At 39.0% G+C, this 26,183-nt stretch overlaps 1 protein-coding gene and 10 non-coding genes across 15 annotated transcripts in view; 10 read left to right on the forward strand and 1 right to left on the reverse strand.

The window, feature by feature from the left end:
• Window positions 1-26,183, reverse strand: part of LOC139411577 (DENN domain-containing protein 5A-like) — a 73,324-nt gene that overhangs the window by 33,030 nt on the left and 14,111 nt on the right. The window lies entirely within an intron of this gene.
• LOC139412497 (U7 small nuclear RNA) lies at window positions 1,914-1,968 on the forward strand. The gene has a single exon (XR_011634691.1). It is a non-coding gene; the product is annotated as a U7 small nuclear RNA (small nuclear RNA).
• LOC139412488 (U7 small nuclear RNA) lies at window positions 4,152-4,206 on the forward strand. The gene has a single exon (XR_011634682.1). It is a non-coding gene; the product is annotated as a U7 small nuclear RNA (small nuclear RNA).
• LOC139412489 (U7 small nuclear RNA) lies at window positions 6,383-6,437 on the forward strand. The gene has a single exon (XR_011634683.1). It is a non-coding gene; the product is annotated as a U7 small nuclear RNA (small nuclear RNA).
• On the forward strand, window positions 8,634-8,688 carry LOC139412490 (U7 small nuclear RNA). Its single transcript, XR_011634684.1, has one exon. It is a non-coding gene; the product is annotated as a U7 small nuclear RNA (small nuclear RNA).
• On the forward strand, window positions 10,869-10,923 carry LOC139412491 (U7 small nuclear RNA). Its single transcript, XR_011634685.1, has one exon. It is a non-coding gene; the product is annotated as a U7 small nuclear RNA (small nuclear RNA).
• Window positions 13,105-13,159, forward strand: LOC139412492 (U7 small nuclear RNA). Its single transcript, XR_011634686.1, has one exon. It is a non-coding gene; the product is annotated as a U7 small nuclear RNA (small nuclear RNA).
• LOC139412493 (U7 small nuclear RNA) lies at window positions 15,356-15,410 on the forward strand. The gene has a single exon (XR_011634687.1). It is a non-coding gene; the product is annotated as a U7 small nuclear RNA (small nuclear RNA).
• LOC139412494 (U7 small nuclear RNA) lies at window positions 18,631-18,685 on the forward strand. The gene has a single exon (XR_011634688.1). It is a non-coding gene; the product is annotated as a U7 small nuclear RNA (small nuclear RNA).
• Window positions 20,867-20,921, forward strand: LOC139412495 (U7 small nuclear RNA). The gene has a single exon (XR_011634689.1). It is a non-coding gene; the product is annotated as a U7 small nuclear RNA (small nuclear RNA).
• Window positions 23,102-23,156, forward strand: LOC139412496 (U7 small nuclear RNA). Its single transcript, XR_011634690.1, has one exon. It is a non-coding gene; the product is annotated as a U7 small nuclear RNA (small nuclear RNA).

A 26,183-nucleotide genomic window follows, 5' to 3' on the forward strand; every position in this document is an offset into this window, starting at 1 on the left:
CAAGCCAGTGAATTCTATGTGTTATAGCTGGATGAGTCAACAGACATGGCGGGCCTGGCACAGCTCCTGGTATATGTCCGTTACGTTTATGGGGGGTCAATTTAGGAAGTCATCCTCTTCTGCAAACCACTGGAAACCAGGACAACTGGAGAGGATATGTTTAAATGACTGGACAGCTTTGTGACATCAAATGGACTTTGATGGTCAAGACATGTCGGTATCTGTACTGATGGTGCAAAAGTCATGACAGGAAGACATAGTGGAGTGGTAACACGCGTACAAGGAGTTGCTCCCGACGTCACTTGGGTACACTGCAGCATCCCCCGAGAGGCTCTTGCTACCAAAGGAATGCCTGACAGCTTGAAAGACGTTTTGGACAGTACAGTGAAAATGGTTACTTTTGTTAAAGCAAGGCCCCTGAGCTCTTGTGTATTTTCTACACTCTGCAATGATATGGGCAGCAACCATGTAACGATTTTACAACATACAGAAGTGCGCTGGTTATAAACGGGAAAAGTATTGACACGTTTTTAAAAATTGAGAGACGTTCTTAAGGTTTTCTTTACTGACCATAATTTTCACTTGTCTGACCACTTGCATGATGACAAGTTTCTCACACGACTGGCCTATCTGGGTGATGTTTTTTCTTACCTGAATGATCTGATTCTAGTATTACAGGGACTCTCTGCAACTATAGTCAATGTGTGGGACAACATGGAGGCTATGATTAAGAAGTTAGAGCTCTTGTCTGTCTGGATTAACAAGGACAACACACAGGTCTTTCCAGCATTGTATGATTTTCTGTGTGGCAGGCTTACAATGATGGCACCTGTTTTTGTTTATTGACTGCATTTCTTTTTAGTCTTTTGTTAGTTTCTCATTTCATTAACTTACGTTGATTGATTGCTTATTGTTTGAATTGTTTATTATTTAGAATTTTTACTAAATTTGATTAGAAATTTTATTTTGAAGAAAATAACAAATGTATTGTGTTTGTTGAACCAGCTAAACAGCTGTTCTTAGCAAACGTGTTTGCCGTTACCTTTCTAGCTAATAGGCTATGTTAGAGATTACACTTCCTCTTCCAATTATAATGTGGGGAGGTAAAAATAATGAAAAACGATGTACCAAATCTAGTCATTTTAAAATGTTGATTACTTCTTGCAACAAGGCAACAGTTAACAAGTCGTCCCAGATAAATGATGCAGTGCCCCCCTTGGGTCAATAGAGGTATTCCGTGTGACTAACACTTCAGTTAATTACTATAGCTCAAACCTTTGACCAATCAATGTCATTTTGTAAATTCCGGATCTCTATGGCAAGACACATCATTCACCCGAGTTTAGTCAAAATCGGCCCAGTGCTGTCTGAGATATCGTGTGAGAAACGTACAAATGGACAGAGACAGAACCACAGTCCCCTCCCCAATTTCATTGTGGGGGACAATTATCATTCACCTGATGACGTGATATATATATTTTTTTGCTAACATATGATGGGTCGCTGGTTTGCCTGGGAGGGGAGGGGGTACCTGGGCAAGAAAATCGTGGCTGTAGAATTATCTGCTTAATCTGCTGTTTACTTTCACGTCCATAGCCTAGAATGCTGGGCTGGAAACTAGGCCAGAATTGTGAACAATTAGATTAGCCAAACAATGGAATGGTATGGCAACAATACTAGGCACAATCAGACAGGAGACAAACAGAGAGCACAGAGAACATGGCATTCATCATGCTATCTATCCAGTCCTGAAAACCTGGCTACTGTACAACTATAAGTCTAGATATATGTTAATATGAACATTTGCATATACCCCACCCACTCCCCTCCCCCATATCCCATTGTGTGCCACCCATGACCGAGAAACGTACATGCCAAAGAGAGTCCATATCATGATTTCATAAAGATTCATGGAAAATTTGCTCTTTTAGTATTTGTCTAGTAGGTTTCCTCAGAGAAGAAGCCCCCACAACTATGTTAAAGAATAAACAATGAAAATATGAAAATTTAATATTAGTAGCCTATATAATGCACCACAAAACACAGGCCTATACATCACTATGTGAGTTGGTGTTATAGCTGGTTTTCATTGTAATATAGTTAGCTCTGAATGCTGCACAAGGCAAGGCAACTGATAGCCAAGAAAAAAGTGATCAATTAACACTTGTTTAACAAGCATTTGTGGGTGTTTAAAAGCCACTGTCATGGGCCACTGAATTATTTATTTCTCTGCCAGTAGGCCAGGTACACATGCTATGATTAAGAAGTTAGAGCTCTTGTCTGTCTGGATTAACAAGGACAACACACAGGTCTTTCCAGCATTGTATGATTTTTTGTGTGCAAATTAACTCAAGCTTACGAACAATGTGATATAGCGAAGCACCTGAATGAGTCGGGTGCGCAATTACGCAGATACTTTCCCGAAACGGATGACAGAAACAACTGGATTCGTTATCCCTTTCATGCCCTGCCTCCAGTCCACTTACTGAAATCTGAACAAGAGAGCCTCATCGAAATTGCAACAAGCGGTTCTGTGAAAATGTAATTTAATCAGAAGCCACTGCCAGATTTCTTGCACTGTTAAGACACTGATGTCCTATGCAACCATGTACCTATCTATGTGAGAGTGGATTCTCGGCCCTCACTAGCATGAAAACTAAATACAGGCACAGACTGTGTGTGGGAAATGATTTAAAACTGAGACTCTCTCTAATACAACCCAACATTGCAGAGTTATGTGCATCCTTTCAAGCACAGCCTTCTCATTAACCTGTGGTGAGTTATTCACAATTTTTGATGAACAAATAAGGTTATATATGTAAGATGGCTAAATAAAGAGCAAAATTATTGATTATTATTATATTATTATTTGTGCCCTGGTTCTATAAGAGCTCTTTGTCACTTCCTACGAGCTGGGTTGTGACAAACACTCACACTCATTCTTATGTTTAATATATGTACATTTTAGTGTGTGTGTGGCAGGCTTACAATGATGTCAAAAAAATAATATTTTAAAGTGCGCTTGGATTTGATTTGATTATAAAAAGATTGGGAACCTGATGATGTGAACATTAGTAGCCTATATAATGCACCACAAAACACAGGCCTATACATCACCATGTGAGTTGGTGTTATAGCTGGTTTTCATTGTAATATAGTTAGCTCTGAATACTGCACAAGGCAAGGCAACTGATAGCCAAGAAAAAAGAAAATAACAAATGTATTGTGTTTGTTGAAACAGCTAAACAGCTGTTCTTAGCAAACGTGTTTGCCGTTACCTTTCTAGCTAATAGGATATGTTAGAGATTACACTTCCTCTTCCAATTATAATGTGGGGAGGTAAAAATAATGAAAAACGATGTACCAAATCTAGTCATTTTAAAATGTTGATTACTTCTTGCAACAAGGCAACAGTTAACAAGTCGTCCCAGATAAATGATGCAGTGCCCCCCTTGGGTCAATAGAGGTATTCCGTGTGACTAACACTTCAGTTAATTACTATAGCTCAAACCTTTGACCAATCAATGTAATTTTGTAAATTCCGGATCTCTATGGCAAGACACATCATTCACCCGAGTTTATTCAAAATCGGCCCAGTGCTGTCTGAGATATCGTGTGAATAACGTACAAATGGACAGAGACAGAACCACAGTCCCCTCCCCACAATTTCATTGTGGGGGACAATTATCATTCACCTGATGACGTGATATATATATTTTTTTGCTAACATATGATGGGTCGCTGGTTTGCCTGGGAGGGGAGGGGGTACCTGGGCAAGAAAATCGTGGCTGTAGAATTATCTGCTTAATCTGCTGTTTACTTTCACGTCCATAGCCTAGAATGCTGGGCTGGAAACTAGGCCAGAATTGTGAACAATTAGATTAGCCAAACAATGGAGTGGTATGGCAACAATACTAGGCACAATCAGACAGGAGACAAACAGAGAGCACAGAGAACATGGCATTCATCATGCTATCTATCCAGTCATGAAAACCTGGCTACTGTACAACTATAAGTCTAGATATATGTTAATATGAACATTTGCATATACCCCACCCACTCCCCTCCCCCATATCCCATTGTGTGCCACCCATGACCGAGAAACGTACATGCCAAAGAGAGTCCATATCATGATTTCATAAAGATTCATGGAAAATTTGCTCTTTTAGTATTTGTCTAGTAGGTTTCCTCAGAGAGGAAGCCCCCACAACTATGTTAAAGAATAAACAATGAAAATATGAAAATTTAATATTAGTAGCCTATATAATGCACCACAAAACACAGGCCTATACATCACTATGTGAGTTGGTGTTATAGCTGGTTTTCATTGTAATATAGTTAGCTCTGAATACTGCACAAGGCAAGGCAACTGATAGCCAAGAAAAAAAGTGATCAATTAACACTTGTTTAACAAGCATTTGTGGGTGTTTAAAAGCCGCTGTCATGGGCCACTGAATTATTTATTTCTCTGCCAGTAGGCCAGGTACACATGCTATGATTAAGAAGTTAGAGCTCTTGTCTGTCTGGATTAACAAGGACAACACACAGGTCTTTCCAGCATTGTATGATTTTTTGTGTGCAAATTAACTCAAGCTTACGAACAATGTGATATAGCGAAGCACCTGAATGAGTCGGGTGCGCAATTACGCAGATACTTTCCCGAAACGGATGACAGAAACAACTGGATTCGTTATCCCTTTCATGCCCTGCCTCCAGTCCACTTACTGAAATCTGAACAAGAGAGCCTCATCGAAATTGCAACAAGCGGTTCTGTGAAAATGTAATTTAATCAGAAGCCACTGCCAGATTTCTTGCGCTGTTAAGACACTGATGTCCTATGCAACCATGTACCTATCTATGTGAGAGTGGATTCTCGGCCCTCACTAGCATGAAAACTAAATACAGGCACAGACTGTGTGTGGGAAATGATTTAAAACTGAGACTCTCTCTAATACAACCCAACATTGCAGAGTTATGTGCATCCTTTCAAGCACAGCCTTCTCATTAACCTGTGGTGAGTTATTCACAATTTTTGATGAACAAATAAGGTTATATATGTAAGATGGCTAAATAAAGAGCAAAATTATTGATTATTATTATATTATTATTTGTGCCCTGGTTCTATAAGAGCTCTTTGTCACTTCCTACGAGCTGGGTTGTGACAAACACTCACACTCATTCTTATGTTTAATATATGTACATTTTAGTGTGTGTGTGGCAGGCTTACAATGATGTCAAAAAAATAATATTTTAAAGTGCGCTTGGATTTGATTTGATTATAAAAAGATTGGGAACCTGATGATGTGAACATTAGTAGCCTATATAATGCACCACAAAACACAGGCCTATACATCACCATGTGAGTTGGTGTTATAGCTGGTTTTCATTGTAATATAGTTAGCTCTGAATACTGCACAAGGCAAGGCAACTGATAGCCAAGAAAAAAGAAAATAACAAATGTATTGTGTTTGTTGAAACAGCTAAACAGCTGTTCTTAGCAAACGTGTTTGCCGTTACCTTTCTAGCTAATAGGATATGTTAGAGATTACACTTCCTCTTCCAATTATAATGTGGGGAGGTAAAAATAATGAAAAACGATGTACCAAATCTAGTCATTTTAAAATGTTGATTACTTCTTGCAACAAGGCAACAGTTAACAAGTCGTCCCAGATAAATGATGCAGTGCCCCCCTTGGGTCAATAGAGGTATTCCGTGTGACTAACACTTCAGTTAATTACTATAGCTCAAACCTTTGACCAATCAATGTAATTTTGTAAATTCCGGATCTCTATGGCAAGACACATCATTCACCCGAGTTTATTCAAAATCGGCCCAGTGCTGTCTGAGATATCGTGTGATTGACGTACAAATGGACAGAACCACAGTCCCCTCCCCAATTTCATTGTGGGGGACAATTATCATTCACCTGATGACGTGATATATATATTTTTTTGCTAACATATGATGGGTCGCTGGTTTGCCTGGGAGGGGAGGGGGTACCTGGGCAAGAAAATCGTGGCTGTAGAATTATCTGCTTAATCTGCTGTTTACTTTCACGTCCATAGCCTAGAATGCTGGGCTGGAAACTAGGCCAGAATTGTGAACAATTAGATTAGCCAAACAATGGAGTGGTATGGCAACAATACTAGGCACAATCAGACAGGAGACAAACAGAGAGCACAGAGAACATGGCATTCATCATGCTATCTATCCAGTCATGAAAACCTGGCTACTGTAAAACTATAAGTCTAGATATATGTTAATATGAACATTTGCATATACCCCACCCACTCCCCTCCCCCATATCCCATTGTGTGCCACCCATGACCGAGAAACGTACATGCCAAAGAGAGTCCATATCATGATTTCATAAAAATTCATGGAAAATTTGCTCTTTTAGTATTTGTCTAGTAGGTTTCCTCAGAGAGGAAGCCCCCACAACTATGTTAAAGAATAAACAATGAAAATATGAAAATTTAATATTAGTAGCCTATATAATGCACCACATCACTATGTGAGTTGGTGTTATAGCTGGTTTTCATTGTAATATAGTTAGCTCTGAATACTGCACAAGGCAAGGCAACTGATAGCCAAGAAAAAAGTGATCAATTAACACTTGTTTAACAAGCATTTGTGGGTGTTTAAAAGCCACTGTCATGGGCCACTGAATTATTTATTTCTCTGCCAGTAGGCCAGGTACACATGCCTATTCACACACGGTGCTGGGTGATGTTTTTTCTTGAGGCTATGATTAAGAAGTTAGAGCTGTCTGGATTAACAAGGACAACACACAGGTCTTTCCAGCATTGTATGATTTTTTGTGTGCAAATTAACTCAAGCTTACGAACAATGTGATATAGCGAAGCACCTGAATGAGTCGGGTGCGCAATTACGCAGATACTTTCCCGAAACGGATGACAGAAACAACTGGATTCGTTATCCCTTTCATGCCCTGCCTCCAGTCCACTTACTGAAATCTGAACAAGAGAGCCTCATCGAAATTGCAACAAGCGGTTCTGTGAAAATGTAATTTAATCAGAAGCCACTGCCAGATTTCTTGCACTGTTAAGACACTGATGTCCTATGCAACCATGTACCTATCTATGTGAGAGTGGATTCTCGGCCCTCACTAGCATGAAAACTAAATACAGGCACAGACTGTGTGTGGGAAATGATTTAAAACTGAGACTCTCTCTAATACAACCCAACATTGCAGAGTTATGTGCATCCTTTCAAGCACAGCCTTCTCATTAACCTGTGGTGAGTTATTCACAATTTTTGATGAACAAATAAGGTTATATATGTAAGATGGCTAAATAAAGAGCAAAATTATTGATTATTATTATATTATTATTTGTGCCCTGGTTCTATAAGAGCTCTTTGTCACTTCCTACGAGCTGGGTTGTGACAAACACTCACACTCATTCTTATGTTTAATATATGTATATTTTAGTGTGTGTGTGGCAGGCTTACAATGATGTCAAAAAAATAATATTTTAAAGTGCGCTTGGATTTGATTTGATTATAAAAAGATTGGGAACCTGATGATGTGAACATTAGTAGCCTATATAATGCACCACAAAACACAGGCCTATACATCACCATGTGAGTTGGTGTTATAGCTGGTTTTCATTGTAATATAGTTAGCTCTGAATACTGCACAAGGCAAGGCAACTGATAGCCAAGAAAAAAGAAAATAACAAATGTATTGTGTTTGTTGAAACAGCTAAACAGCTGTTCTTAGCAAACGTGTTTGCCGTTACCTTTCTAGCTAATAGGATATGTTAGAGATTACACTTCCTCTTCCAATTATAATGTGGGGAGGTAAAAATAATGAAAAACAATGTACCAAATCTAGTCATTTTAAAATGTTGATTACTTCTTGCAACAAGGCAACAGTTAACAAGTCGTCCCAGATAAATGATGCAGTGCCCCCCTTGGGTCAATAGAGGTATTCCGTGTGACTAACACTTCAGTTAATTACTATAGCTCAAACCTTTGACCAATCAATGTAATTTTGTAAATTCCGGATCTCTATGGCAAGACACATCATTCACCCGAGTTTATTCAAAATCGGCCCAGTGCTGTCTGAGATATCGTGTGATTGACGTACAAATGGACAGAGACAGAACCACAGTCCCCTCCCCAATTTCATTGTGGGGGACAATTATCATTCACCTGATGACGTGATATATATTTTTTTTGCTAACATATGATGGGTCGCTGGTTTGCCTGGGAGGGGAGGGGGTACCTGGGCAAGAAAATCGTGGCTGTAGAATTATCTGCTTAATCTGCTGTTTACTTTCACGTCCATAGCCTAGAATGCTGGGCTGGAAACTAGGCCAGAATTGTGAACAATTAGATTAGCCAAACAATGGAGTGGTATGGCAACAATACTAGGCACAATCAGACAGGAGACAAACAGAGAGCACAGAGAACATGGCATTCATCATGCTATCTATCCAGTCATGAAAACCTGGCTACTGTACAACTATAAGTCTAGATATATGTTAATATGAACATATGCATATACCCCACCCACTCCCCTCCCCCATATCCCATTGTGTGCCACCCATGACCGAGAAACGTACATGCCAAAGAGAGTCCATATCATGATTTCATAAAGATTCATGGAAAATTTGCTCTTTTAGTATTTGTCTAGTAGGTTTCCTCAGAGAGGAAGCCCCCACAACTATGTTAAAGAATAAACAATGAAAATATGAAAATGTAATATTAGTAGCCTATATAATGCACCACAAAACACAGGCCTATACATCACTATGTTAGTTGGTGTTATAGCTGGTTTTCATTGTAATATAGTTAGCTCTGAATACTGCACAAGGCAAGGCAACTGATAGCCAAGAAAAAAGTGATCAATTAACACTTGTTTAACAAGCATTTGTGGGTGTTTAAAAGCCGCTGTCATGGGCCACTGAATTATTTATTTCTCTGCCAGTAGGCCAGGTACACATGCTATGATTAAGAAGTTAGAGCTCTTGTCTGTCTGGATTAACAAGGACAACACACAGGTCTTTCCAGCATTGTATGATTTTTTGTGTGCAAATTAACTCAAGCTTACGAACAATGTGATATAGTGAAGCACCTGAATGAGTCGGGTGCGCAATTACGCAGATACTTTCCCGAAACGGATGACAGAAACAACTGGATTCGTTATCCCTTTCATGCCCTGCCTCCAGTCCACTTACTGAAATCTGAACAAGAGAGCCTCATCGAAATTGCAACAAGCGGTTCTGTGAAAATGTAATTTAATCAGAAGCCACTGCCAGATTTCTTGCGCTGTTAAGACACTGATGTCCTATGCAACCATGTACCTATCTATGTGAGAGTGGATTCTCGGCCCTCACTAGCATGAAAACTAAATACAGGCACAGACTGTGTGTGGGAAATGATTTAAAACTGAGACTCTCTCTAATACAACCCAACATTGCAGAGTTATGTGCATCCTTTCAAGCACAGCCTTCTCATTAACCTGTGGTGAGTTATTCACAATTTTTGATGAACAAATAAGGTTATATATGTAAGATGGCTAAATAAAGAGCAAAATTATTGATTATTATTATATTATTATTTGTGCCCTGGTTCTATAAGAGCTCTTTGTCACTTCCTACGAGCTGGGTTGTGACAAACACTCACACTCATTCTTATGTTTAATATATGTATATTTTAGTGTGTGTGTGGCAGGCTTACAATGATGTCAAAAAAATAATATTTTAAAGTGCGCTTGGATTTGATTTGATTATAAAAAGATTGGGAACCTGATGATGTGAACATTAGTAGCCTATATAATGCACCACAAAACACAGGCCTATACATCACCATGTGAGTTGGTGTTATAGCTGGTTTTCATTGTAATATAGTTAGCTCTGAATACTGCACAAGGCAAGGCAACTGATAGCCAAGAAAAAAGAAAATAACAAATGTATTGTGTTTGTTGAAACAGCTAAACAGCTGTTCTTAGCAAACGTGTTTGCCGTTACCTTTCTAGCTAATAGGATATGTTAGAGATTACACTTCCTCTTCCAATTATAATGTGGGGAGGTAAAAATAATGAAAAACGATGTACCAAATCTAGTCATTTTAAAATGTTGATTACTTCTTGCAACAAGGCAACAGTTAACAAGTCGTCCCAGATAAATGATGCAGTGCCCCCCTTGGGTCAATAGAGGTATTCCGTGTGACTAACACTTCAGTTAATTACTATAGCTCAAACCTTTGACCAATCAATGTAATTTTGTAAATTCCGGATCTCTATGGCAAGACACATCATTCACCCGAGTTTATTCAAAATCGGCCCAGTGCTGTCTGAGATATCGTGTGATTGACGTACAAATGGACAGAGACAGAACCACAGTCCCCTCCCCAATTTCATTGTGGGGGACAATTATCATTCACCTGATGACGTGATATATATTTTTTTTGCTAACATATGATGGGTCGCTGGTTTGCCTGGGAGGGGAGGGGGTACCTGGGCAAGAAAATCGTGGCTGTAGAATTATCTGCTTAATCTGCTGTTTACTTTCACGTCCATAGCCTAGAATGCTGGGCTGGAAACTAGGCCAGAATTGTGAACAATTAGATTAGCCAAACAATGGAGTGGTATGGCAACAATACTAGGCACAATCAGACAGGAGACAAACAGAGAGCACAGAGAACATGGCATTCATCATGCTATCTATCCAGTCATGAAAACCTGGCTACTGTACAACTATAAGTCTAGATATATGTTAATATGAACATATGCATATACCCCACCCACTCCCCTCCCCCATATCCCATTGTGTGCCACCCATGACCGAGAAACGTACATGCCAAAGAGAGTCCATATCATGATTTCATAAAGATTCATGGAAAATTTGCTCTTTTAGTATTTGTCTAGTAGGTTTCCTCAGAGAGGAAGCCCCCACAACTATGTTAAAGAATAAACAATGAAAATATGAAAATGTAATATTAGTAGCCTATATAATGCACCACAAAACACAGGCCTATACATCACTATGTTAGTTGGTGTTATAGCTGGTTTTCATTGTAATATAGTTAGCTCTGAATACTGCACAAGGCAAGGCAACTGATAGCCAAGAAAAAAGTGATCAATTAACACTTGTTTAACAAGCATTTGTGGGTGTTTAAAAGCCGCTGTCATGGGCCACTGAATTATTTATTTCTCTGCCAGTAGGCCAGGTACACATGCTATGATTAAGAAGTTAGAGCTCTTGTCTGTCTGGATTAACAAGGACAACACACAGGTCTTTCCAGCATTGTATGATTTTTTGTGTGCAAATTAACTCAAGCTTACGAACAATGTGATATAGTGAAGCACCTGAATGAGTTGGGTGCGCAATTACGCAGATACTTTCCCGAAACGGATGACAGAAACAACTGGATTCGTTATCCCTTTCATGCCCTGCCTCCAGTCCACTTACTGAAATCTGAACAAGAGAGCCTCATCGAAATTGCAACAAGCGGTTCTGTGAAAATGTAATTTAATCAGAAGCCACTGCCAGATTTCTTGCGCTGTTAAGACACTGATGTCCTATGCAACCATGTACCTATCTATGTGAGAGTGGATTCTCGGCCCTCACTAGCATGAAAACTAAATACAGGCACAGACTGTGTGTGGGAAATGATTTAAAACTGAGACTCTCTCTAATACAACCCAACATTGCAGAGTTATGTGCATCCTTTCAAGCACAGCCTTCTCATTAACCTGTGGTGAGTTATTCACAATTTTTGATGAACAAATAAGGTTATATATGTAAGATGGCTAAATAAAGAGCAAAATTATTGATTATTATTATATTATTATTTGTGCCCTGGTTCTATAAGAGCTCTTTGTCACTTCCTACGAGCTGGGTTGTGACAAACACTCACACTCATTCTTATGTTTAATATATGTATATTTTAGTGTGTGTGTGGCAGGCTTACAATGATGTCAAAAAAATAATATTTTAAAGTGCGCTTGGATTTGATTTGATTATAAAAAGATTGGGAACCTGATGATGTGAACATTAGTAGCCTATATAATGCACCACAAAACACAGGCCTATACATCACCATGTGAGTTGGTGTTATAGCTGGTTTTCATTGTAATATAGTTAGCTCTGAATACTGCACAAGGCAAGGCAACTGATAGCCAAGAAAAAAGAAAATAACAAATGTATTGTGTTTGTTGAAACAGCTAAACAGCTGTTCTTAGCAAACGTGTTTGCCGTTACCTTTCTAGCTAATAGGATATGTTAGAGATTACACTTCCTCTTCCAATTATAATGTGGGGAGGTAAAAATAATGAAAAACGATGTACCAAATCTAGTCATTTTAAAATGTTGATTACTTCTTGCAACAAGGCAACAGTTAACAAGTCGTCCCAGATAAATGATGCAGTGCCCCCCTTGGGTCAATAGAGGTATTCCGTGTGACTAACACTTCAGTTAATTACTATAGCTCAAACCTTTGACCAATCAATGTAATTTTGTAAATTCCGGATCTCTATGGCAAGACACATCATTCACCCGAGTTTATTCAAAATCGGCCCAGTGCTGTCTGAGATATCGTGTGATTGACGTACAAATGGACAGAGACAGAACCACAGTCCCCTCCCCAATTTCATTGTGGGGGACAATTATCATTCACCTGATGACGTGATATATATATTTTTTTGCTAACATATGATGGGTCGCTGGTTTGCCTGGGAGGGGAGGGGGTACCTGGGCAAGAAAATCGTGGCTGTAGAATTATCTGCTTAATCTGCTGTTTACTTTCACGTCCATAGCCTAGAATGCTGGGCTGGAAACTAGGCCAGAATTGTGAACAATTAGATTAGCCAAACAATGGAGTGGTATGGCAACAATACTAGGCACAATCAGACAGGAGACAAACAGAAAGCACAGAGAACATGGCATTCATCATGCTATCTATCCAGTCATGAAAACCTGGCTACTGTACAACTATAAGTCTAGATATATGTTAATATGAACATTTGCATATACCCCACCCACTCCCCTCCCCCATATCCCATTGTGTGCCACCCATGACCGAGAAACGTACATGCCAAAGAGAGTCCATATCATGATTTCATAAAAATTCATGGAAAATTTGCTCTTTTAGTATTTGTCTAGTAGGTTTCCTCAGAGAGGAAGCCCCCACAACTATGTTAAAGAATAAACAATAAAAATTGAACATTGAATATTAGTAGCCTATATAATGCACCACATCACTATGTGAGTTGGTGTTATAGCTGGTTTTCATTGTAATATAGTTAGCTCTGAATACTGCACAAGGCAAGGCAACTGATAGCCAAGAAAAAAGTGATCAATTAACACTTGTTTAACAAGCATTTGTGGGTGTTTAAAAGCCACTGTCATGGGCCACTGAATTATTTATTTCTCTGCCAGTAGGCCAGGTACACATGCCTATTCACACACGGTGCTGGGTGATGTTTTTTCTTGAGGCTATGATTAAGAAGTTAGAGCTGTCTGGATTAACAAGGACAACACACAGGTCTTTCCAGCATTGTATGATTTTTTGTGTGCAAATTAACTCAAGCTTACGAACAATGTGATATAGCGAAGCACCTGAATGAGTCGGGTGCGCAATTACGCAGATACTTTCCCGAAACGGATGACAGAAACAACTGGATTCGTTATCCCTTTCATGCCCTGCCTCCAGTCCACTTACTGAAATCTGAACAAGAGAGCCTCATCGAAATTGCAACAAGCGGTTCTGTGAAAATGTAATTTAATCAGAAGCCACTGCCAGATTTCTTGCACTGTTAAGACACTGATGTCCTATGCAACCATGTACCTATCTATGTGAGAGTGGATTCTCGGCCCTCACTAGCATGAAAACTAAATACAGGCACAGACTGTGTGTGGGAAATGATTTAAAACTGAGACTCTCTCTAATACAACCCAACATTGCAGAGTTATGTGCATCCTTTCAAGCACAGCCTTCTCATTAACCTGTGGTGAGTTATTCACAATTTTTGATGAACAAATAAGGTTATATATGTAAGATGGCTAAATAAAGAGCAAAATTATTGATTATTATTATATTATTATTTGTGCCCTGGTTCTATAAGAGCTCTTTGTCACTTCCTACGAGCTGGGTTGTGACAAACACTCACACTCATTCTTATGTTTAATATATGTATATTTTAGTGTGTGTGTGGCAGGCTTACAATGATGTCAAAAAAATAATATTTTAAAGTGCGCTTGGATTTGATTTGATTATAAAAAGATTGGGAACCTGATGATGTGAACATTAGTAGCCTATATAATGCACCACAAAACACAGGCCTATACATCACCATGTGAGTTGGTGTTATAGCTGGTTTTCATTGTAATATAGTTAGCTCTGAATACTGCACAAGGCAAGGCAACTGATAGCCAAGAAAAAAGAAAATAACAAATGTATTGTGTTTGTTGAAACAGCTAAACAGCTGTTCTTAGCAAACGTGTTTGCCGTTACCTTTCTAGCTAATAGGATATGTTAGAGATTACACTTCCTCTTCCAATTATAATGTGGGGAGGTAAAAATAATGAAAAACGATGTACCAAATCTAGTCATTTTAAAATGTTGATTACTTCTTGCAACAAGGCAACAGTTAACAAGTCGTCCCAGATAAATGATGCAGTGCCCCCCTTGGGTCAATAGAGGTATTCCGTGTGACTAACACTTCAGTTAATTACTATAGCTCAAACCTTTGACCAATCAATGTAATTTTGTAAATTCCGGATCTCTATGGCAAGACACATCATTCACCCGAGTTTATTCAAAATCGGCCCAGTGCTGTCTGAGATATCGTGTGATTGACGTACAAATGGACAGAGACAGAACCACAGTCCCCTCCCCAATTTCATTGTGGGGGACAATTATCATTCACCTGATGACGTGATATATATATTTTTTTGCTAACATATGATGGGTCGCTGGTTTGCCTGGGAGGGGAGGGGGTACCTGGGCAAGAAAATCGTGGCTGTAGAATTATCTGCTTAATCTGCTGTTTACTTTCACGTCCATAGCCTAGAATGCTGGGCTGGAAACTAGGCCAGAATTGTGAACAATTAGATTAGCCAAACAATGGAGTGGTATGGCAACAATACTAGGCACAATCAGACAGGAGACAAACAGAAAGCACAGAGAACATGGCATTCATCATGCTATCTATCCAGTCATGAAAACCTGGCTACTGTACAACTATAAGTCTAGATATATGTTAATATGAACATTTGCATATACCCCACCCACTCCCCTCCCCCATATCCCATTGTGTGCCACCCATGACCGAGAAACGTACATGCCAAAGAGAGTCCATATCATGATTTCATAAAAATTCATGGAAAATTTGCTCTTTTAGTATTTGTCTAGTAGGTTTCCTCAGAGAGGAAGCCCCCACAACTATGTTAAAGAATAAACAATGAAAATTGAACATTGAATATTAGTAGCCTATATAATGCACCACATCACTATGTGAGTTGGTGTTATAGCTGGTTTTCATTGTAATATAGTTAGCTCTGAATACTGCACAAGGCAAGGCAACTGATAGCCAAGAAAAAAGTGATCAATTAACACTTGTTTAACAAGCATTTGTGGGTGTTTAAAAGCCGCTGTCATGGGCCACTGAATTATTTATTTCTCTGCCAGTAGGCCAGGTACACATGCTATGATTAAGAAGTTAGAGCTCTTGTCTGTCTGGATTAACAAGGACAACACACAGGTCTTTCCAGCATTGTATGATTTTTTGTGTGCAAATTAACTCAAGCTTACGAACAATGTGATATAGTGAAGCACCTGAATGAGTTGGGTGCGCAATTACGCAGATACTTTCCCGAAACGGATGACAGAAACAACTGGATTCGTTATCCCTTTCATGCCCTGCCTCCAGTCCACTTACTGAAATCTGAACAAGAGAGCCTCATCGAAATTGCAACAAGCGGTTCTGTGAAAATGTAATTTCATCAGAAGCCACTGCCAGATTTCTTGCGCTGTTAAGACACTGATGTCCTATGCAACCATGTACCTATCTATGTGAGAGTGGATTCTCGGCCCTCACTAGCATGAAAACTAAATACAGGCACAGACTGTGTGTGGGAAATGATTTAAAACTGAGACTCTCTCTAATACAACCCAACATTGCAGAGTTATGTGCATCCTTTCAAGCACAGCCTTCTCATTAACCTGTGGTGAGTTATTCACAATTTTTGATGAACAAATAAGGTTATATATGTAAGATGGCTAAATAAAGAGCAAAATTATTGATTATTATTATATTATTATTTGTGCCCTCGTTCTATAAGAGCTCTTTGTCACTTCCTACGAGCTGGGTTGTGACAAACACTCACACTCATTCTTATGTTTAATATATGTATATTTTAGTGTGTGTGTGGCAGGCTTACAATGATGTCAAAAAAATAATATTTTAAAGTGCGCTTGGATTTGATTTGATTATAAAAAGATTGGGAACCTGATGATGTGAACATTAGTAGCCTATATAATGCACCACAAAACACAGGCCTATACATCACCATGTGAGTTGGTGTTATAGCTGGTTTTCATTGTAATATAGTTAGCTCTGAATACTGCACAAGGCAAGGCAACTGATAGCCAAGAAAAAAGTGATCAATTAACACTTGTTTAACAAGCATTTGTGGGTGTTTAAAAGCCACTGTCATGGGCCACTGAATTATTTATTTCTCTGCCAGTAGGCCAGGTACACATGCTATGATTAAGAAGTTAGAGCTCTTGTCTGTCTGGATTAACAAGGACAACACACAGGTCTTTCCAGCATTGTATGATTTTTTGTGTGCAAATTAACTCAAGCTTACGAACAATGTGATATAGCGAAGCACCTGAATGAGTCGGGTGCGCAATTACGCAGATACTTTCCCGAAACGGATGACAGAAACAACTGGATTCGTTATCCCTTTCATGCCCTGCCTCCAGTCCACTTACTGAAATCTGAACAAGAGAGCCTCATCGAAATTGCAACAAGCGGTTCTGTGAAAATGTAATTTAATCAGAAGCCACTGCCAGATTTCTTGCACTGTTAAGACACTGATGTCCTATGCAACCATGTACCTATCTATGTGAGAGTGGAATCTCGGCCCTCACTAGCATGAAAACGAAATACAGGCACAGACTGTGTGTGGGAAATGATTTAAAACTGAGACTCTCTCTAATACAACCCAACATTGCAGAGTTATGTGCATCCTTTCAAGCACAGCCTTCTCATTAACCTGTGGTGAGTTATTCACAATTTTTGATGAACAAATAAGGTTATATATGTAAGATGGCTAAATAAAGAGCAAAATTATTGATTATTATTATATTATTATTTGTGCCCTCGTTCTATAAGAGCTCTTTGTCACTTCCTACGAGCTGGGTTGTGACAAACACTCACACTCATTCTTATGTTTAATATATGTATATTTTAGTGTGTGTGTGGCAGGCTTACAATGATGTCAAAAAAATAATATTTTAAAGTGCGCTTGGATTTGATTTGATTATAAAAAGATTGGGAACCTGATGATGTGAACATTAGTAGCCTATATAATGCACCACAAAACACAGGCCTATACATCACCATGTGAGTTGGTGTTATAGCTGGTTTTCATTGTAATATAGTTAGCTCTGAATACTGCACAAGGCAAGGCAACTGATAGCCAAGAAAAAAGAAAATAACAAATGTATTGTGTTTGTTGAAACAGCTAAACAGCTGTTCTTAGCAAACGTGTTTGCCGTTACCTTTCTAGCTAATAGGATATGTTAGAGATTACACTTCCTCTTCCAATTATAATGTGGGGAGGTAAAAATAATGAAAAACGATGTACCAAATCTAGTCATTTTAAAATGTTGATTACTTCTTGCAACAAGGCAACAGTTAACAAGTCGTCCCAGATAAATGATGCAGTGCCCCCCTTGGGTCAATAGAGGTATTCCGTGTGACTAACACTTCAGTTAATTACTATAGCTCAAACCTTTGACCAATCAATGTAATTTTGTAAATTCCGGATCTCTATGGCAAGACACATCATTCACCCGAGTTTATTCAAAATCGGCCCAGTGCTGTCTGAGATATCGTGTGATTGACGTACAAATGGACAGAGACAGAACCACAGTCCCCTCCCCAATTTCATTGTGGGGGACAATTATCATTCACCTGATGACGTGATATATATTTTTTTTGCTAACATATGATGGGTCGCTGGTTTGCCTGGGAGGGGAGGGGGTACCTGGGCAAGAAAATCGTGGCTGTAGAATTATCTGCTTAATCTGCTGTTTACTTTCACGTCCATAGCCTAGAATGCTGGGCTGGAAACTAGGCCAGAATTGTGAACAATTAGATTAGCCAAACAATGGAGTGGTATGGCAACAATACTAGGCACAATCAGACAGGAGACAAACAGAGAGCACAGAGAACATGGCATTCATCATGCTATCTATCCAGTCATGAAAACCTGGCTACTGTACAACTATAAGTCTAGATATATGTTAATATGAACATTTGCATATACCCCACCCACTCCCCTCCCCCATATCCCATTGTGTGCCACCCATGACCGAGAAACGTACATGCCAAAGAGAGTCCATATCATGATTTCATAAAGATTCATGGAAAATTTGCTCTTTTAGTATTTGTCTAGTAGGTTTCCTCAGAGAGGAAGCCCCCACAACTATGTTAAAGAATAAACAATGAAAATATGAAAATTTAATATTAGTAGCCTATATAATGCACCACAAACCACAGGCCTATACATCACTTTGTGAGTTGGTGTTATAGCTGGTTTTCATTGTAATATAGTTAGCTCTGAATACTGCACAAGGCAAGGCAACTGATAGCCAAGAAAAAAGTGATCAATTAACACTTGTTTAACAAGCATTTGTGGGTGTTTAAAAGCCACTGTCATGGGCCACTGAATTATTTATTTCTCTGCCAGTAGGCCAGGTACACATGCTATGATTAAGAAGTTAGAGCTCTTGTCTGTCTGGATTAACAAGGACAACACACAGGTCTTTCCAGCATTGTATGATTTTTTGTGTGCAAATTAACTCAAGCTTACGAACAATGTGATATAGCGAAGCACCTGAATGAGTCGGGTGCGCAATTACGCAGATACTTTCCCGAAACGGATGACAGAAACAACTGGATTCGTTATCCCTTTCATGCCCTGCCTCCAGTCCACTTACTGAAATCTGAACAAGAGAGCCTCATCGAAATTGCAACAAGCGGTTCTGTGAAAATGTAATTTAATCAGAAGCCACTGCCAGATTTCTTGCACTGTTAAGACACTGATGTCCTATGCAACCATGTACCTATCTATGTGAGAGTGGATTCTCGGCCCTCACTAGCATGAAAACTAAATACAGGCACAGACTGTGTGTGGGAAATGATTTAAAACTGAGACTCTCTCTAATACAACCCAACATTGCAGAGTTATGTGCATCCTTTCAAGCACAGCCTTCTCATTAACCTGTGGTGAGTTATTCACAATTTTTGATGAACAAATAAGGTTATATATGTAAGATGGCTAAATAAAGAGCAAAATTATTGATTATTATTATATTATTATTTGTGCCCTCGTTCTATAAGAGCTCTTTGTCACTTCCTACGAGCTGGGTTGTGACAAACACTCACACTCATTCTTATGTTTAATATATGTATATTTTAGTGTGTGTGTGGCAGGCTTACAATGATGTCAAAAAAATAATATTTTAAAGTGCGCTTGGATTTGATTTGATTATAAAAAGATTGGGAACCTGATGATGTGAACATTAGTAGCCTATATAATGCACCACAAAACACAGGCCTATACATCACCATGTGAGTTGGTGTTATAGCTGGTTTTCATTGTAATATAGTTAGCTCTGAATACTGCACAAGGCAAGGCAACTGATAGCCAAGAAAAAAGAAAATAACAAATGTATTGTGTTTGTTGAAACAGCTAAACAGCTGTTCTTAGCAAACGTGTTTGCCGTTACCTTTCTAGCTAATAGGATATGTTAGAGATTACACTTCCTCTTCCAATTATAATGTGGGGAGGTAAAAATAATGAAAAACGATGTACCAAATCTAGTCATTTTAAAATGTTGATTACTTCTTGCAACAAGGCAACAGTTAACAAGTCGTCCCAGATAAATGATGCAGTGCCCCCCTTGGGTCAATAGAGGTATTCCGTGTGACTAACACTTCAGTTAATTACTATAGCTCAAACCTTTGACCAATCAATGTAATTTTGTAAATTCCGGATCTCTATGGCAAGACACATCATTCACCCGAGTTTATTCAAAATCGGCCCAGTGCTGTCTGAGATATCGTGTGATTGACGTACAAATGGACAGAGACAGAACCACAGTCCCCTCCCCAATTTCATTGTGGGGGACAATTATCATTCACCTGATGACGTGATATATATATTTTTTTGCTAACATATGATGGGTCGCTGGTTTGCCTGGGAGGGGAGGGGGTACCTGGGCAAGAAAATCGTGGCTGTAGAATTATCTGCTTAATCTGCTGTTTACTTTCACGTCCATAGCCTAGAATGCTGGGCTGGAAACTAGGCCAGAATTGTGAACAATTAGATTAGCCAAACAATGGAGTGGTATGGCAACAATACTAGGCACAATCAGACAGGAGACAAACAGAGAGCACAGAGAACATGGCATTCATCATGCTATCTATCCAGTCATGAAAACCTGGCTACTGTACAACTATAAGTCTAGATATATGTTAATATGAACATTTGCATATACCCCACCCACTCCCCTCCCCCATATCCCATTGTGTGCCACCCATGACCGAGAAACGTACATGCCAAAGAGAGTCCATATCATGATTTCATAAAGATTCATGGAAAATTTGCTCTTTTAGTATTTGTCTAGTAGGTTTCCTCAGAGAGGAAGCCCCCACAACTATGTTAAAGAATAAACAATGAAAATATGAAAATTTTATATTAGTAGCCTATATAATGCACCACAAACCACAGGCCTATACATCACTTTGTGAGTTGGTGTTATAGCTGGTTTTCATTGTAATATAGTTAGCTCTGAATACTGCACAAGGCAAGGCAACTGATAGCCAAGAAAAAAGTGATCAATTAACACTTGTTTAACAAGCATTTGTGGGTGTTTAAAAGCCACTGTCATGGGCCACTGAATTATTTATTTCTCTGCCAGTAGGCCAGGTACACATGCTATGATTAAGAAGTTAGAGCTCTTGTCTGTCTGGATTAACAAGGACAACACACAGGTCTTTCCAGCATTGTATGATTTTTTGTGTGCAAATTAACTCAAGCTTACGAACAATGTGATATAGCGAAGCACCTGAATGAGTCGGGTGCGCAATTACGCAGATACTTTCCCGAAACGGATGACAGAAACAACTGGATTCGTTATCCCTTTCATGCCCTGCCTCCAGTCCACTTACTGAAATCTGAACAAGAGAGCCTCATCGAAATTGCAACAAGCGGTTCTGTGAAAATGTAATTTAATCAGAAGCCACTGCCAGATTTCTTGCGCTGTTAAGACACTGATGTCCTATGCAACCATGTACCTATCTATGTGAGAGTGGATTCTCGGCCCTCACTAGCATGAAAACTAAATACAGGCACAGACTGTGTGTGGGAAATGATTTAAAACTGAGACTCTCTCTAATACAACCCAACATTGCAGAGTTATGTGCATCCTTTCAAGCACAGCCTTCTCATTAACCTGTGGTGAGTTATTCACAATTTTTGATGAACAAATAAGGTTATATATGTAAGATGGCTAAATAAAGAGCAAAATTATTGATTATTATTATATTATTATTTGTGCCCTGGTTCTATAAGAGCTCTTTGTCACTTCCTACGAGCTGGGTTGTGACAAACACTCACACTCATTCTTATGTTTAATATATGTATATTTTACTGTGTGTGTGGCAGGCTTACAATGATGTCAAAAAAATAATATTTTAAAGTGCGCTTGGATTTGATTTGATTATAAAAAGATTGGGAACCTGATGATGTGAACATTAGTAGCCTATATAATGCACCACAAAACACAGGCCTATACATCACCATGTGAGTTGGTGTTATAGCTGGTTTTCATTGTAATATAGTTAGCTCTGAATACTGCACAAGGCAAGGCAACTGATAGCCAAGAAAAAAGAAAATAACAAATGTATTGTGTTTGTTGAAACAGCTAAACAGCTGTTCTTAGCAAACGTGTTTGCCGTTACCTTTCTAGCTAATAGGATATGTTAGAGATTACACTTCCTCTTCCAATTATAATGTGGGGAGGTAAAAATAATGAAAAACGATGTACCAAATCTAGTCATTTTAAAATGTTGATTACTTCTTGCAACAAGGCAACAGTTAACAAGTCGTCCCAGATAAATGATGCAGTGCCCCCCTTGGGTCAATAGAGGTATTCCGTGTGACTAACACTTCAGTTAATTACTATAGCTCAAACCTTTGACCAATCAATGTAATTTTGTAAATTCCGGATCTCTATGGCAAGACACATCATTCACCCGAGTTTATTCAAAATCGGCCCAGTGCTGTCTGAGATATCGTGTGATTGACGTACAAATGGACAGAGACAGAACCACAGTCCCCTCCCCAATTTCATTGTGGGGGACAATTATCATTCACCTGATGACGTGATATATATTTTTTTTGCTAACATATGATGGGTCGCTGGTTTGCCTGGGAGGGGAGGGGGTACCTGGGCAAGAAAATCGTGGCTGTAGAATTATCTGCTTAATCTGCTGTTTACTTTCACGTCCATAGCCTAGAATGCTGGGCTGGAAACTAGGCCAGAATTGTGAACAATTAGATTAGCCAAACAATGGAGTGGTATGGCAACAATACTAGGCACAATCAGACAGGAGACAAACAGAGAGCACAGAGAACATGGCATTCATCATGCTATCTATCCAGTCATGAAAACCTGGCTACTGTACAACTATAAGTCTAGATATATGTTAATATGAACATTTGCATATACCCCACCCACTCCCCTCCCCCATATCCCATTGTGTGCCACCCATGACCGAGAAACGTACATGCCAAAGAGAGTCCATATCATGATTTCATAAAGATTCATGGAAAATTTGCTCTTTTAGTATTTGTCTAGTAGGTTTCCTCAGAGAGGAAGCCCCCACAACTATGTTAAAGAATAAACAATGAAAATATGAAAATTTAATATTAGTAGCCTATATAATGCACCACAAAACACAGGCCTATACATCACTTTGTGAGTTGGTGTTATAGCTGGTTTTCATTGTAATATAGTTAGCTCTGAATACTGCACAAGGCAAGGCAACTGATAGCCAAGAAAAAAGTGATCAATTAACACTTGTTTAACAAGCATTTGTGGGTGTTTAAAAGCCACTGTCATGGGCCACTGAATTATTTATTTCTCTGCCAGTAGGCCAGGTACACATGCTATGATTAAGAAGTTAGAGCTCTTGTCTGTCTGGATTAACAAGGACAACACACAGGTCTTTCCAGCATTGTATGATTTTTTGTGTGCAAATTAACTCAAGCTTACGAACAATGTGATATAGCGAAGCACCTGAATGAGTCGGGTGCGCAATTACGCAGATACTTTCCCGAAACGGATGACAGAAACAACTGGATTCGTTATCCCTTTCATGCCCTGCCTCCAGTCCACTTACTGAAATCTGAACAAGAGAGCCTCATCGAAATTGCAACAAGCGGTTCTGTGAAAATGTAATTTAATCAGAAGCCACTGCCAGATTTCTTGCACTGTTAAGACACTGATGTCCTATGCAACCATGTACCTATCTATGTGAGAGTGGATTCTCGGCCCTCACTAGCATGAAAACTAAATACAGGCACAGACTGTGTGTGGGAAATGATTTAAAACTGAGACTCTCTCTAATACAACCCAACATTGCAGAGTTATGTGCATCCTTTCAAGCACAGCCTTCTCATTAACCTGTGGTGAGTTATTCACAATTTTTGATGAACAAATAAGGTTATATATGTAAGATGGCTAAATAAAGAGCAAAATTATTGATTATTATTATATTATTATTTGTGCCCTCGTTCTATAAGAGCTCTTTGTCACTTCCTACGAGCTGGGTTGTGACAAACACTTACACTCATTCTTATGTTTAATATATGTATATTTTAGTGTGTGTGTGGCAGGCTTACAATGATGTCAAAAAAATAATATTTTAAAGTGCGCTTGGATTTGATTTGATTATAAAAAGATTGGGAACCTGATGATGTGAACATTAGTAGCCTATATAATGCACCACAAAACACAGGCCTATACATCACCATGTGAGTTGGTGTTATAGCTGGTTTTCATTGTAATATAGTTAGCTCTGAATACTGCACAAGGCAAGGCAACTGATAGCCAAGAAAAAAGTGATCAATTAACACTTGTTTAACAAGCATTTGTGGGTGTTTAAAAGCCACTGTCATGGGCCACTGAATTATTTATTTCTCTGCCAGTAGGCCAGGTACACATGCTATGATTAAGAAGTTAGAGCTCTTGTCTGTCTGGATTAACAAGGACAATACACAGGTCTTTCCAGCATTGTATGATTTTTTTGTGTGCAAATTAACTCAAGCTTACGAACAATGTGATATAGCGAAGCACCTGAATGAGTCGTGTGCGCAATTACGCAGATACTTTCCCGAAACGGATGACAGAAACAACTGGATTCGTTATCCCTTTCATGCCCTGCCTCCAGTCCACTTACTGAAATCTGAACAAGAGAGCCTCATCGAAATTGCAACAAGCGGTTCTGTGAAAATGTAATTTAATCAGAAGCCACTGCCAGATTTCTTGCACTGTTAAGACACTGATGTCCTATGCAACCATGTACCTATCTATGTGAGAGTGGATTCTCGGCCCTCACTAGCATGAAAACTAAATACAGGCACAGACTGTGTGTGGGAAATGATTTAAAACTGAGACTCTCTCTAATACAACCCAACATTGCAGAGTTATGTGCATCCTTTCAAGCACAGCCTTCTCATTAACCTGTGGTGAGTTATTCACAATTTTTGATGAACAAATAAGGTTATATATGTAAGATGGCTAAATAAAGAGCAAAATTATTGATTATTATTATATTATTATTTGTGCCCTGGTTCTATAAGAGCTCTTTGTCACTTCCTACGAGCTGGGTTGTGACAAACACTCACACTCATTCTTATGTTTAATATATGTATATTTTAGTGTGTGTGTGGCAGGCTTACAATGATGTCAAAAAAATAATATTTTAAAGTGCGCTTGGATTTGATTTGATTATAAAAAGATTGGGAACCTGATGATGTGAACATTAGTAGCCTATATAATGCACCACAAAACACAGGCCTATACATCACCATGTGAGTTGGTGTTATAGCTGGTTTTCATTGTAATATAGTTAGCTCTGAATACTGCACAAGGCAAGGCAACTGATAGCCAAGAAAAAAGAAAATAACAAATGTATTGTGTTTGTTGAAACAGCTAAACAGCTGTTCTTAGCAAACGTGTTTGCCGTTACCTTTCTAGCTAATAGGATATGTTAGAGATTACACTTCCTCTTCCAATTATAATGTGGGGAGGTAAAAATAATGAAAAACGATGTACCAAATCTAGTCATTTTAAAATGTTGATTACTTCTTGCAACAAGGCAACAGTTAACAAGTCGTCCCAGATAAATGATGCAGTGCCCCCCTTGGGTCAATAGAGGTATTCCGTGTGACTAACACTTCAGTTAATTACTATAGCTCAAACCTTTGACCAATCAATGTAATTTTGTAAATTCCGGATCTCTATGGCAAGACACATCATTCACCCGAGTTTATTCAAAATCGGCCCAGTGCTGTCTGAGATATCGTGTGATTAACGTACAAATGGACAGAGACAGAACCACAGTCCCCTCCCCACAATTTCATTGTGGGGGACAATTATCATTCACCTGATGACGTGATATATATATTTTTTTGCTAACATATGATGGGTCGCTGGTTTGCCTGGGAGGGGAGGGGGTACCTGGGCAAGAAAATCGTGGCTGTAGAATTATCTGCTTAATCTGCTGTTTACTTTCACGTCCATAGCCTAGAATGCTGGGCTGGAAACTAGGCCAGAATTGTGAACAATTAGATTAGCCAAACAATGGAGTGGTATGGCAACAATACTAGGCACAATCAGACAGGAGA

This window comes from Oncorhynchus clarkii, chromosome 6 (assembly GCF_045791955.1).
Source record: "Oncorhynchus clarkii lewisi isolate Uvic-CL-2024 chromosome 6, UVic_Ocla_1.0, whole genome shotgun sequence".
Taxonomy (NCBI): domain Eukaryota; kingdom Metazoa; phylum Chordata; class Actinopteri; order Salmoniformes; family Salmonidae; genus Oncorhynchus; species Oncorhynchus clarkii.